Source organism: Lolium rigidum, chromosome 3 (genome assembly GCF_022539505.1).
Source record: "Lolium rigidum isolate FL_2022 chromosome 3, APGP_CSIRO_Lrig_0.1, whole genome shotgun sequence".
Lineage (NCBI taxonomy): Eukaryota > Viridiplantae > Streptophyta > Magnoliopsida > Poales > Poaceae > Lolium > Lolium rigidum.
The window spans coordinates 269,965,208-269,978,146 of NC_061510.1; positions in this window are offsets into that span (position 1 = coordinate 269,965,208).

The following is a 12,939-nucleotide window of genomic DNA, read 5'->3' on the forward strand; positions in this document are numbered from 1 at the left end:
AAAGCTTCTTGATGATATGATGATAAATTACTCTGAATGGCACACGGAAAGAGCTCCACAAGGTAAGAAGGTAAATTCTGTTGAAGAAACCTCTTCCTTGAGTGATAAAATTGATGTGATTATGTCTATGCTTGTGAATGGTAGATCTAATGTTGATCCAAATAATGTTCCTTTAGCTTCATTGGTTGCTCAAGAATAAAATATTGATGTGAATTTCATTAAGAACAATAATTTCAACAACAATGCTTATAGGAACAACTCTGGTAATAACTATAGGCCATATCCTTCTGCTAATGGTAATGGTTATGGTAATTCTTCTGGGAATTCTTACAACAATAATAGTAGTGTACCCCCTGGTCTTGAAGCTATGCTTAAAGAATTTATTAGTACACAAACTGCTTTTAACAAATATGTTGAGGAAAAGCTTGATAAAATTGATATTATTGCTTCTAGAGTTGATAGACTTGCCTCTGACGTTAATCTTTTAAAATTAAAAGTTATGCCTAATAATGATATTGATAATAAGATTACTACTACAGCAAATGCCATCCAAGTTATAATTAATGAGAATATAAGATTAATGGCTGAATTGCGTGCTAGGTGGGATAGAGAAGAAAATGAAAAACTAGCTAAAAAGAATAATGTAGCTAAAGTTTGGACTATTACCACCATTAGTAATGATAATGATTCACATGTTGCTGCACCTCCTACTATCAATGGTAAAATAATTGGTGTTGGCAATGTTTCTACTCCTAGTGCAAAGCGTACAAAACTGCCTGAAATTGCTAAAACTGCTGAAACTGCTTGTGATAAAACTGCTGAAATTTTTTCCAACCTTGGGGACAATGATCCCATTGCTGTAGATCATAATGATTTAGACTTTGATGATTGCCACATCTCTGAAGTTATAAAGTTTTTACAAAAACTTGCTAAAAGTCCTAATGCTAGTGCTATAAATTTAGCCTTTACAAAACATATTACAAATGCTCTCATAAAAGCTAGAGAAGAGAAACTAAAACTTGAAACTTCTATTCCTAGAAAGTTAGAAGATGGTTGGGAGCCCATCATTAAAATGAAATTCAATGATTGAATGTAATGCTTTATGTGATCTTGGTGCAAGTATTTCTGTTATGCCTAAAAAGATTTATGATACGCTTGACTTGCCACCATTGAAGAATTGTTATTTGGATGTTAATCTTGCCGATAATGTTAAAAAGAAACCTTTGGGGAGGATTGATAATGTGCGCATTACGGTTAACAATAACCTTGTCCCCGTTGATTTTGTTGTCTTGGATATCGAATGCAATGCATCTTGTCCTATTGTGTTGGGAAGACCTTTTCTTCGAACCGTTGGTGCTGTTATTGATATGAGGGAAGGTAATATTAAATATCAATTTCCTCTCAAGAAAGGTATGGAACACTTCCCTAGAAAGAGAATGAAGTTGCCTTTTGATTCTATTATCAGAACAAGTTATGATGTTGATGTTTCATCTCTTGATAATACTTGATTTGCACTTTCTGCGCCTAGCTGAAAGGCGTTAAAGAAAAGCGCTTATGGGAGACAACCCATGTTTTTACTACAGTACTTTGTTTTATATTTGAGTCTTGGAAGTTGTTTACTACTGTAGCAACCTCTCCTTATCATGTTTTTGTGCCAAGTAAAGTTTCTATGTTAAAGTTGATGTTATATTTGGGATCGCTACGCAGAAACAGCATTGCTGTCTGTCACGAATCTGGGCACAAGTCTCTGTATAAAATTCGAAAAAATATGCCAATTTGCGAGCGTGATCCTCAGATATTTACGCAACTTTCATTAGTTTTGAGTTTTTCCATTTGAGCAAGTCTGGTGCCATTTTAAAATTCGTCTTTACGGACTATTCTGTTTTTGACAGATTCTGCCTTTTATTTCGCATTGCCGTATTTGCTATGTTGGATGAATTTCTTTGATCCATTAATGTCCAGTAGCTTTGTGCAATTTCCAGAAGTGTTAAGAATGATTGTGTTACCTCTGAACATGTGAATTATTAATTGTGCACTAACCCTCTAATGAGTTTGCTTGAAGTTTGGCGTGAAGGAAGTTTTCAAGGGTCAAGAGAGGAGTATGATATACTATGATCAAGAGGAGTGAAAGCTCTAAGCTTGGGGATGCCCCCGTGGTTGACCCCTGCATATTTTAAGAAGACTCAAGCGTCTAACCTTGGGGATGCCCAAGGCATCCCCTTCTTCATCGACAACATCATCAGGTTCCTCCCCGAAACTTTATTTTTATTCGAGTCACATCTTGTGTTCTTTACTTGGAGCGTCGGTTTGTTTTTGTTTTTGTTTTGTTTGAATAAAATGGATCCTAGCATTCACTTTGTGGGAGAGAGACACGCTCCGCTGTTGCATATGGACAAATATGTCCTTAGGCTTTACTCATAATGTTCATGGCGAAGTTTCTTCTTCGTTAAATTGTTATATGGTTGGAATTGGAAAATGCTACATGTAGTAATTCTAAAATGTCTTGGATAATGTGATACTTTGCAATTGTTGTGCTCATGTTTAAGCTCTTGCATCATATACTTTGTACCCATTAATGAAGAAATACATAGAGCTTGCTAAAATTTGTTTGCATATTTGGTCTCTCTAAGGTCTAGATAATATCTAGTATTGAGTTTTTGAACAACAAGGAAGACGGTGTAGAGTCTTATAATGTTTACAATATGTCTTTTATGTGAGTTTTGCTGCACCGGTTCATCCTTGAGTTTGCTTCAAATAACCTTGCTAGCCTAAACCTTGTATCGAGAGGGAATACTTCTCATGCATCCAAAATCCTTGAGCCAACCACTATGCCATTTGTGTCCACCATACCTACCTACTACATGGTATTTCTCCGCCATTCCAAAGTAAATTGCTTGAGTGCTACCTTTAAAACTCCATCATTCACCTTTGCAATATATAGCTCATGGGACAAAATAGCCTTAAAAACTATCGTAGTATTGAATATGTACTTATGCACTTTATCTTTTATTAAGTTGCTTGTTGTGCGATAACCATGCTTCGGGGACGCCATCAACTACTCTTTGTTGAATATCATGTGAGTTGCTATGCATGTCCGTCTTGTCCGAAGTAAGAGGGATCTACCACCTTAATGGTTGGAGCATGCATATTGTTAGAGAAGAACATTGGGCCGCTAACTAAAGCCATGAATCATGGTGGAAGTTTCAGTTTGGACATATATCCTCAATCTCATATGAGAATAATAATTGTTGCTACATGCTTATGCATTAAAGAGGAGTCCATTATCTGTTGTCCATGTTGTCCCGGTATGGATGTCTAAGTTGAGAATAATCAAAATCGAGAAATCCAAAATGCGAGCATTCTCCTTAGACCTTTGTACAGGCGACATGGAGGTACCCCTTTGTGACACTTGGTTGAAACATGTGCATTGCGAAGATCCGGTAGTCCAAGCTAAGTAGGACAAGGTGCGGGCACTATTAGTATACTATGCATGAGGCTTGCAACTTGTAAGATATAATTTACATAACTCATATGCTTTATTACTACCGTTGACAAAATTGTTTCATGTTTTCAAAATAAAAGCTCTAGCACAAATACAGCAATCGATGCTTTCCTCTTTGAAGGACCTTTCTTTTACTTTTATTGTTGAGTCAGTTTACCTATATCTCTCCACCTTAAGAAGCAAACACTTGTGTGAACTGTGCATTGATTCCTACATACTTGCATATTGCACTTGTTATATTACTTTATATTGACAATATCCATGAGATATACATGTTATAAGTTGAAGGCAACCGCTGAAACTTAATCTTCCTTTGTGTTGCTTCAATACCTTTACTTTGATTTATTGCTTTATGAGTTAACTCTTATGCAAGACTTATTGATGCTTGTCTTGAAGTACTATTCATGAAAAGTCTTTGCTTTATGATTCATTTGTTTACTCATGTCATTACCATTGTTTTGATCGCTGCATTCATTACATATGTTTACAAATAGTATGATCAAGATTATGATGGCATGTCACTTCAGAAATTATCTTTGTTATCGTTTTACCTGCTCGGGACGAGCAGAACTAAGCTTGGGGATGCTGATACGTCTCCAACGTATCGATAATTTCTTATGTTCCATGCTACTTTATTGATGATACCTACATGTTTTATGCACATTATATGTCGTATTTACGCAGTTTCTGGAACTAACCTATTAACAAGATGCCGAAGAGCCAATTGCTGTTTTCTGCTGTTTTTGGTTTCAGAAATCCTAGTAAGGAAATATTCTCAGAATTGGACGAAATCAACACCCAGGTTCCTATTTTGCCCGGAAGCATCCAGAACACCGAGAGCCACGATACGGAAAACCTTCCAGAGACGCCGCCGCCACGAATCCCATCTCGGGGGATTCAGGAGATCGCCTCCGGCACCCTGCCGGAGAGGGGATTCATCTCCCGGAGGACTCTACACCGCCATGGTCGCCTCCGGAGTGATGAGTGAGTAGTTCACCCCTGGACTATGGGTCCATAGCAGTAGCTAGATGGTCTTCTTCTCCTAATTGTGCTTCATTGTTGGATCTTGTGAGCTGCCTAACATGATCAAGATCATCTATCTGTAATACTATATGTTGTGTTTGTCGGGATCCGATGGATAGAGAATACTATGTTATGGTGATTATCAATCTATTTTTTATGTGTTGTTTATGATCTTGCATGCTCTCCGTTACTAGTAGAGGCTCTGGCCAAGTTTTTGCTCTTAACTCCAAGAGGGAGTATTTATGCTCGATAGTGGGTTCATGCCTTCATTGACACCGGGACGAGTGACAGAAAGTTCTAAGGTTGTGATGTGCTGTTGCCACTAGGGATAAAACATTGATTCTATGTCTAAGGATGTAGTTGTCGATTACATTACGCACCATACTTAATGCAATTTTTTGTTGCTTTGCAACTTAATACTGAAAGGGGTTCGGATGATAACCTGAAGGTGGACTTTTTAGGCATAGATGCAGTTGGATGGCGGTCTATGTACTTTGTCGTAATGCCCAATTAAATCTCACTATATTTATGATATCATGTATATGCATTGTTATGCCCTTCTCTATTTTGTCAATTGCCCGACTGTAATTTGTTCACCCAACATGCTTTTATCTTATGGGAGAGACACCTCTAGTGAACTGTGGACCCCGGTCCTATTCTTTACATCGCATACAATCTACTGCAATTGTTCTTTTACTGTTTTCTTGCAAACAATCATCTTCCACACAATACGGTTAATCCTTTGTTACAGCAAGCCGGTGAGATTGACAACCTCACTGTTTCGTTGGGGCAAAGTACTTTGGTTGTGTTGTGCAGGTTCCACGTTGGCGCCGGAATCCCTGTTGTTGCGCCGCAGCACATTTCGCCACCATCAACCTTCAACGTGCTTCTTGGCTCCTCCTGGTTCGATTAAACCTTGGTTTCTTTCTGAGGGAAAACTTGCCACTGTGCGCATCATACCTTCCTCTTGGGGTTCCCAACGGACGTGTACATTTACGCGCATCACCGGTCTGATCAACTGATAGCGCGGACGTCTACGCCAAGCAACTCACCGAGCATGCGCCTACCACCGATCAAGCTATGCGTTGCCGCCGCGTCGCCCCTTCGGGCCGCAACGCCGCCGCCTTTGTTCCATGCTACCAGCTTTCTCCGCGCCTTCCAAGGCGTGTACGTAACTGACCTCCCACCGTTTCACCGACTCGCACCCTGCAGCACCGCGCCCTCGGGCGATGGCATCACTACACGCGGTCACCTTCACCACCCCCTGTGTACCGACATTCCAGGCTACTACAAACGTGTGCATTACCCTTCGGGTACCCATTATTGCTATACCCGGTGCGGATTGTGGAGGTGGACTAACACAAGGACACGACAAGCTGGACCCGCATGTAATATTTACTTGGACTACAAGAAAGAGGACTCCAATTTGTAATAGACTAGCACTCTTGTAAACCCTATCCTGGTTGCATATATAAAGCCAGGCAGAGGCACCCCTTAGACATAGCGCAATACGCATAGACACAATATTCTACCCGCGGACTAGAACTAGGCTACATACAATTCGCCTACGGCGGCACCCTGTACACATATATTCATATACTAGATTGCTAGCAGGATGTAGCGATCCGCCACCGCGGGTACGTGAACCTAGGTAAGTCGTGTGCCATCTCGCTCCCGGAATCTTCTGGTGTTGGCTTTCCCAAAATCTAAGTCCATAACCTTGGGCATTGCCGAGGGTAAAACCTCGACAACTACCGCGTCGCCGCATCGATGCGGGTCGCCAGCGCAAGGTCTACGTCACGCCGTCGGGTTCTTCCTCGCCTACTTCGAGTACTGCCGCCGCACCTCCACATGTAACCTGCATGATCACTTCTGTTCATCGCAGGCCTCACCGACCACGTCTACAGTCTAGGCATCTAGCTGATGACGTTGGGACTCCAAGTGCATAGTGTTGTGTTAGCAGAGTATTTTCCCCACAAAAGGTGACTCGAGGATTTATATCGAACTTTCGGGGAACTAGACAAATAGTATTTTCTTCTCCCTTCTTCTAGCAATCCTGAAACTAAAATAAAAGCTTTGTGTCCCCAACTCCACCGTGTGGTTGTCAAGCACAAAGTTTCGTGTAAGTAAATAAAACACAAGTAAAAATAAAGCGAGTAAAACTAGATGAAATAAAGTAAGTAAGTAAAAAACTGTAAAAGGGTTGATTATTTTTGGTGTTTTGGATGCAAATAAGAAAAGTAAATATTTTTTGTATTTTCAGATTAAAATAGTTCTGCAAGTAGAAAACAAGATAAAATCAATATAAAGGTGTTCTTATGATAAAAAGTGAACCGGATTTCATGGTTCAATTGACTATTCTCTCTTTTAAGATTTAGGGGATAAAAAGTAATTTATCAATGAGATATGAGGACGCGGAACAATAACATGAGTAAGATACGCATTCATATGGGCATCACGTCCTAACATAGAGATGATGCAACACATCTCCTTATACTCCTGTTATCACCAGATTTTGGCCAAATCAGGAGATGGGCCGTAAGTGAAGATGGGCTTGAAGGATATACGCGTGGAGCATCTTTGAAGCGGCCTTGCACGAAGAGTTTGGGCTTAATTGCCCGTGTATCTGTAATATAGTAGATCCCATATTAGTTTAGAATTAAAAGATAGAGTTTAACTCGTGCACGGTTAGGTGCACGCCCGAATTAGAAAGTCCCTTGGACTATAAATATGTATCTAGGGTTATCGAAAAAGGAGGACAATCACGTTCACAACAAACACAAATCAGGCGCATCGCCACCCCTTCTTTCGAGGGTTTCTTCCGGGTAAGCATCATGCTGCCTAGATCGCATCTTGCGATCTAGGCAGTACGCGTTTATTCGTTACCTTGTGTTGCTCGTGCTGAAGCGTTGTTGATGGCGAGTAACACTATTTATCATAGATGTTTTGGGGCTGGCATGGATGCTTTTCTTATACATGCTTGCTTAGCTATGCCGCCCCACGATATCTAGCTGCCCTTACACCTACCTAGGTGTAAGGGCAGCACCTTGCTTGTTCGTTATTTAGTAGATCCAATCCGTTATAGTTGCTCCTTGATTCTTCAAGGATTGGTTTAATATCTGTATGGTTAGGCCTTGTAAACGGGTTGAACGATCCGGTAGCACGTAAGGTATGGTTTGTTAATCCTAAGAGGGATGTTCCGGGAATTGGCTTAGTGTTGGTTTTTAGGCCTCTTTTAGGGTTAGCTTTCCATTTTCTTTCGTGTCTATTAGGCTCAACTACGCGCAGGATGTTCCGATCATGCGGTGAAAACCCTAAACTATCGTAGATTGGTTTAGCTTTATTTTGATCAAGCAGGAGCCCCATGTCATCGTTAACCCGACGTAAGCCATGGGGCGATCGGCTCTTTGAGCCGATCCACAGGGCAACCTGAGAGCCGATAGGGCTCGTATTTAATGTTTACGTGTCTGCCATGCAGGAAACTAATCGAAGAAATTCAACACCTTCCTGACCAGGTATAGGTCAGGTGGCACGCCCTTGCAACCGCTAGGACGTGTGCCGGAACATTTGCGGGACGACGTCGAGGGACCAGGGCCCCCTGCAGTCTTGGAAGCCTCCCGGCTCCTCGTGTTGCTTAACCACTGCTCGCCGGTGGGTTTTGGCAGGCAACACATTCTGGCACGCCCGGTGGGACCATCTTCCGCAACATCCACGTCAACATCCGAGATGGCGGAAGAACCGGTCAAGTACGAAGATCTGCCTGCTGAGCACAAGAAGAAATATGATGATCTCAAGGCCATCTTTGAAGCCGATCTCATCGGCTCTTTCGAGAAGACCCGTTCGCACGGGATCAAATTCAAAGGGTTCCAACCCGAAGGCGCGTTGGAGGGACTAGATCTATCTCTCCCTTCGGATGAACGTACCAGAGCCCTGCGGCAGGAAATTAACTATGTCGTCGCTCATTCTCTACATCGGCATTCTGAGAGCCTGGTGAACACTTTGGAGCGTGTTGCGCTTCACGTGGTGCAAGAAATTATGAAGCATCAGTATTCTCCTTCAGGACTGATACGTCTCCAACGTATCGATAATTTCTTATGTTCCATGCTACTTTATTGATGATACCTACATGTTTTATGCACATTATATGTCGTATTTACGCATTTTCTGGAACTAACCTATTAACAAGATGCCGAAGAGCCAGTTGCTGTTTTCTGCTGTTTTTTGTTTCAGAAATCCTAGTAAGGAAATATTCTCGGAATTGGACGAAATCAACGCCCAGGTTCCTATTTTGCCCGGAAGCATCCAGAACACCCGAGAGCCGCCAGAGAGGGGCCACGTGGGGCCCACACATGGTGGCGGCGCGGCCTAGGCCCTGGCCGCGCCGCCCTAGTGTCTGGCCCCACCAGACCCCTTCCGAGGCTGCCCTTTCGCCTACAAATAGCCTCCATCGCGAAACCCCCAGTACCGAGAGCCACGATACGGAAAACCTTCCAGAGACGCAGCCGCCGCGAATCCCATCTCGGGGGATTCAGGAGATCGCCTCCGGCACCCTGCCGGAGAGGGGATTCATCTCCCGGAGGACTCTACACCGCCATGGTCACCTCCGGAGTGATGAGTGAGTAGTTCACCCCTGGACTATGGGTCCATAGCAGTAGCTAGATGGTCGTCTTCTCCTAATTGCGCTTCATTGTTGGATCTTGTGAGCTGCCTAACATGATCAAGATCATCTATCTGTAATACTATATGTTGTGTTTGTCGGGATCCGATGGATAGAGAATACTATGTTATGGTGATTATCAATCTATTGTATATGTGTTGTTTATGATCTTGCACGCTCTCCGTTATTAGTAGAGGCTCTGGCCAAGTTTTTGCTCTTAACTCCAAGAGGGAGTATTTATGCTCGATAGTGGGTTCATGCCTTCATTGACACCTGGGACAGTGACCGAAAGTTCTAAGGTTGTGATGTGCTGTTGCCACTAGGGATAAAACATTGATTCTATGTCTAAGGATGTAGTTGTCGATTACATTACGCACCATACTTAATGCAATTGTCTCGTTGCTTTGCAACTTAATACTGAAAGGGGTTCGGATGATAACCTGAAGGTGGACTTTTTAGGCATAGATGCAGTTGGATGGCGGTCTATGTACTTTGTCGTAATGCCCAATTAAATCTCACTATATTTATCATATCATGTTGCATTGTTATGCCCTTTTCTATTTGTCAATTGCCCGACTGTAATTCGTTCACCCAACATGCTTTTATCTTATGGGAGAGACACCTCTAGTGAACTGTGGACCCTGGTCCTATTCTTTACATCGCATACAATCTACTGCAATTGTTCTTTACTGTTTTCTTGCAAACAATCATCTTCCACACAATACGGTTAATCCTTTGTTACAGCAAGCCGGTGAGATTGACAACCTCACTGTTTCGTTGGGGCAAAGTACTTTGGTTGTGTTGTGCAGGTTCCACGTTGGCGCCGGAATCCCTGTTGTTGCGCCGCATCACATTTCGCCACCATCAACCTTCAACGTGCTTCTTGGCTCCTCCTGGTTCGATTAAACCTTGGTTTCTTTCTGAGGGAAAACTTGCCACTGTGCGCATCATACCTTCCTCTTGGGGTTCCCAACGGACGTGTACATTTACGCGCATCAAGCCTGTTTTCTGGCGCCGTTGCCGGGGAGATCAAGACACGTTGCAAGGGGAGTCTCCACTTCTCAATCTTTTTACTTTGTTTTTGTCTTGCTTTATTTTATTTACTACTTTGTTTGCTGCACCTAAACAAAACACACAAAAAATTAGTTGTTAGTTTTAATTTATTTTCTGTCTTGCTTTCTATATCAAAAACACACAAAAAATTAGTTACTCGTCTTTACTTTGTTTGCCTAGTTTACTTTTTTGCTTATTGTATCATGTTTCCTTTTAATTTTACCACAAAAGACATACCGGTAGGACGTGGGTCTATAGTTGGGAGAAATAATATAGAAGAATTTTTCAATCATGTTAGTATTACTCGAAGATTTTGAAGATAGACACTTGGTAGAACTTGCACCTACCTATGAAATTGCTGCTGCTGCTTTAGTTCGCATGTTGGAAACTAAATTTGTTAATCTCAATCCTATAATCCAACACATGTTTCTTACACTCGGTGATATGGAAGAAGGGGAAAAGAAAGATTTTGTTTTAGAAACTCTTCTTAGAGAATTTGGTGGTCTAGCAAGAGAGGCTAGAAAGGTCTTTGCTAAATTTAATATGCTAGGTTCTCATACTAATTTTGTTGGTCTCCTTGAAAAAATGGACATGGATAAAATAAGGTACACTAATAATATTAATGATGGTGGGGAGATCAAAGCACCAATACCATGTAAACTCCTAGCTATGAATGATGCACTAGAAAATAACTATGCTTGGCTTGTTCCTGAAAATTTATTCGATGAGAATAGCAAGCCCAAGACTAATGAAAAGGGAGACGCTGAAACTTATGTATCCAATATACTATGCTTGGTCGATAAAACTCCCAACACCCCTGGTTATGATGTTGATGTTTCATCTCTTGATAATACTTGATTTGCACTTTCTGCGCCTAGCTGAAAGGCGTTAAAGAAAAGCGCTTATGGGAGACAACCCATGTTTTTACTACAGTACTTTGTTTTATATTTGAGTCTTGGAAGTTGTTTACTACTGTAGCAACCTCTCCTTATCATGTTTTTGTGCCAAGTAAAGTTTCTATGTTAAAGTTGATGTTATATTTGGGATCGCTGCGCAGAAACAGCATTGCTGTCTGTCACGAATCTGGGCACAAGTCTCTGTAGAAAATTCGAAAAAATCTGCCAATTTACGAGCGTGATCCTCAGATATGTACGCAACTTTCATTAGTTTTGAGTTTTTCCATTTGAGCAAGTATTGTGCCATTTTAAAATTCGTCTTTACGGACTGTTCTGTTTTTGACAGATTCTGCCTTTTATTTCGCATTGCCGTATTTGCTATGTTGGATGAATTTCTTTGATCCATTAATGTCCAGTAGCTTTGTGCAATGTCCAGAAGTGTTAATAATGATTGTGTTACCTCTGAACATGTGAATTATTAATTGTGCACTAACCCTCTAATGAGTTTGCTTGAAGTTTGGTGTGAAGGAAGTTTTCAAGGGTCAAGAGAGGAGTATGATATACTATGATCAAGAGGAGTGAAAGCTCTAAGCTTGGGGATGCCCCCGTGGTTCACCCCTGCATATTTTAAGAAGACTCAAGCGTCTAAGCTTGGGGATGCCCAAGGCATCCCCTTCTTCATCGACAACATCATCAGGTTCCTCCCCTGAAACTATATTTTTATTCAGTCACATCTTGTGTTCTTTACTTGGAGCGTCAGTTTGTTTTTGTTTTTGTTTTGTTTGAATAAAATGGATCCTAGTATTCACTTTGTGTGAGAGAGACACGCTCCGCTGTTGCATATGGACAAATATGTCCTTAGGCTTTACTCATAATGTTCATGGCGAAGTTTCTTCTTCGTTAAATTGTTATATGGTTGGAATTGGAAAATGCTACATGTAGTAATTCTAAAATGTCTTGGATAATGTGATACTTTGCAATTGTTGTGCTCATGATTAAGCTCTTGCATCATATACTTTGCACCCATTAATGAAGAAATACATAGAGCTTGCTAAAATTTGGTTTGCATATTTGGTCTCTCTAAGATCTAGATAATATCTAGTATTGAGTTTTTGAACAACAAGGAAGACGGTGTAGAGTCTTATAATGTTTACAATATGTCTTTTATGTGAGTTTTGCTGCACCGGTTCATCCTTGAGTTTGCTTCAAATAACCTTGCTAGCCTAAACCTTGTATCGAGAGGGAATACTTCTCATGCATCCAAAATCCTTGAGCCAACCACTATGCCATTTGTGTCCACCATACCTACCTACTACATGGTATTTCTCCGCCATTCCAAAGTAAATTGCTTGAGTGCTACCTTTAAAACTCCATCATTCACCTTTGCAATATATAGCTCATGGGACAAAATAGCCTTAAAAACTATCGTAGTATTGAATATGTACTTATGCACTTTATCTTTTATTAAGTTGCTTGTTGTGCGATAACCATGCTTCTGGGGACGCCATCAACTACTCTTTGTTGAATATCATGTGAGTTGCTATGCATGTCCGTCTTGTCTGAAGTAAGAGGGATCTACCACCTTAATGGTTGGAGCATGCATATTGTTAGAGAAGAACATTGGGCCGCTAACTAAAGCCATGAATCATGGTGGAAGTTTCAGTTTGGACAAATATCCTCAATCTCATATGAGAATAATAATTGTTGCTACATGCTTATGCATTAAAGAGGAGTCCATTATCTGTTGTCCATGTTGTCCCGGTATGGATGTCTAAGTTGAGAATAATCAAAATCGAGAAATCCAAAAT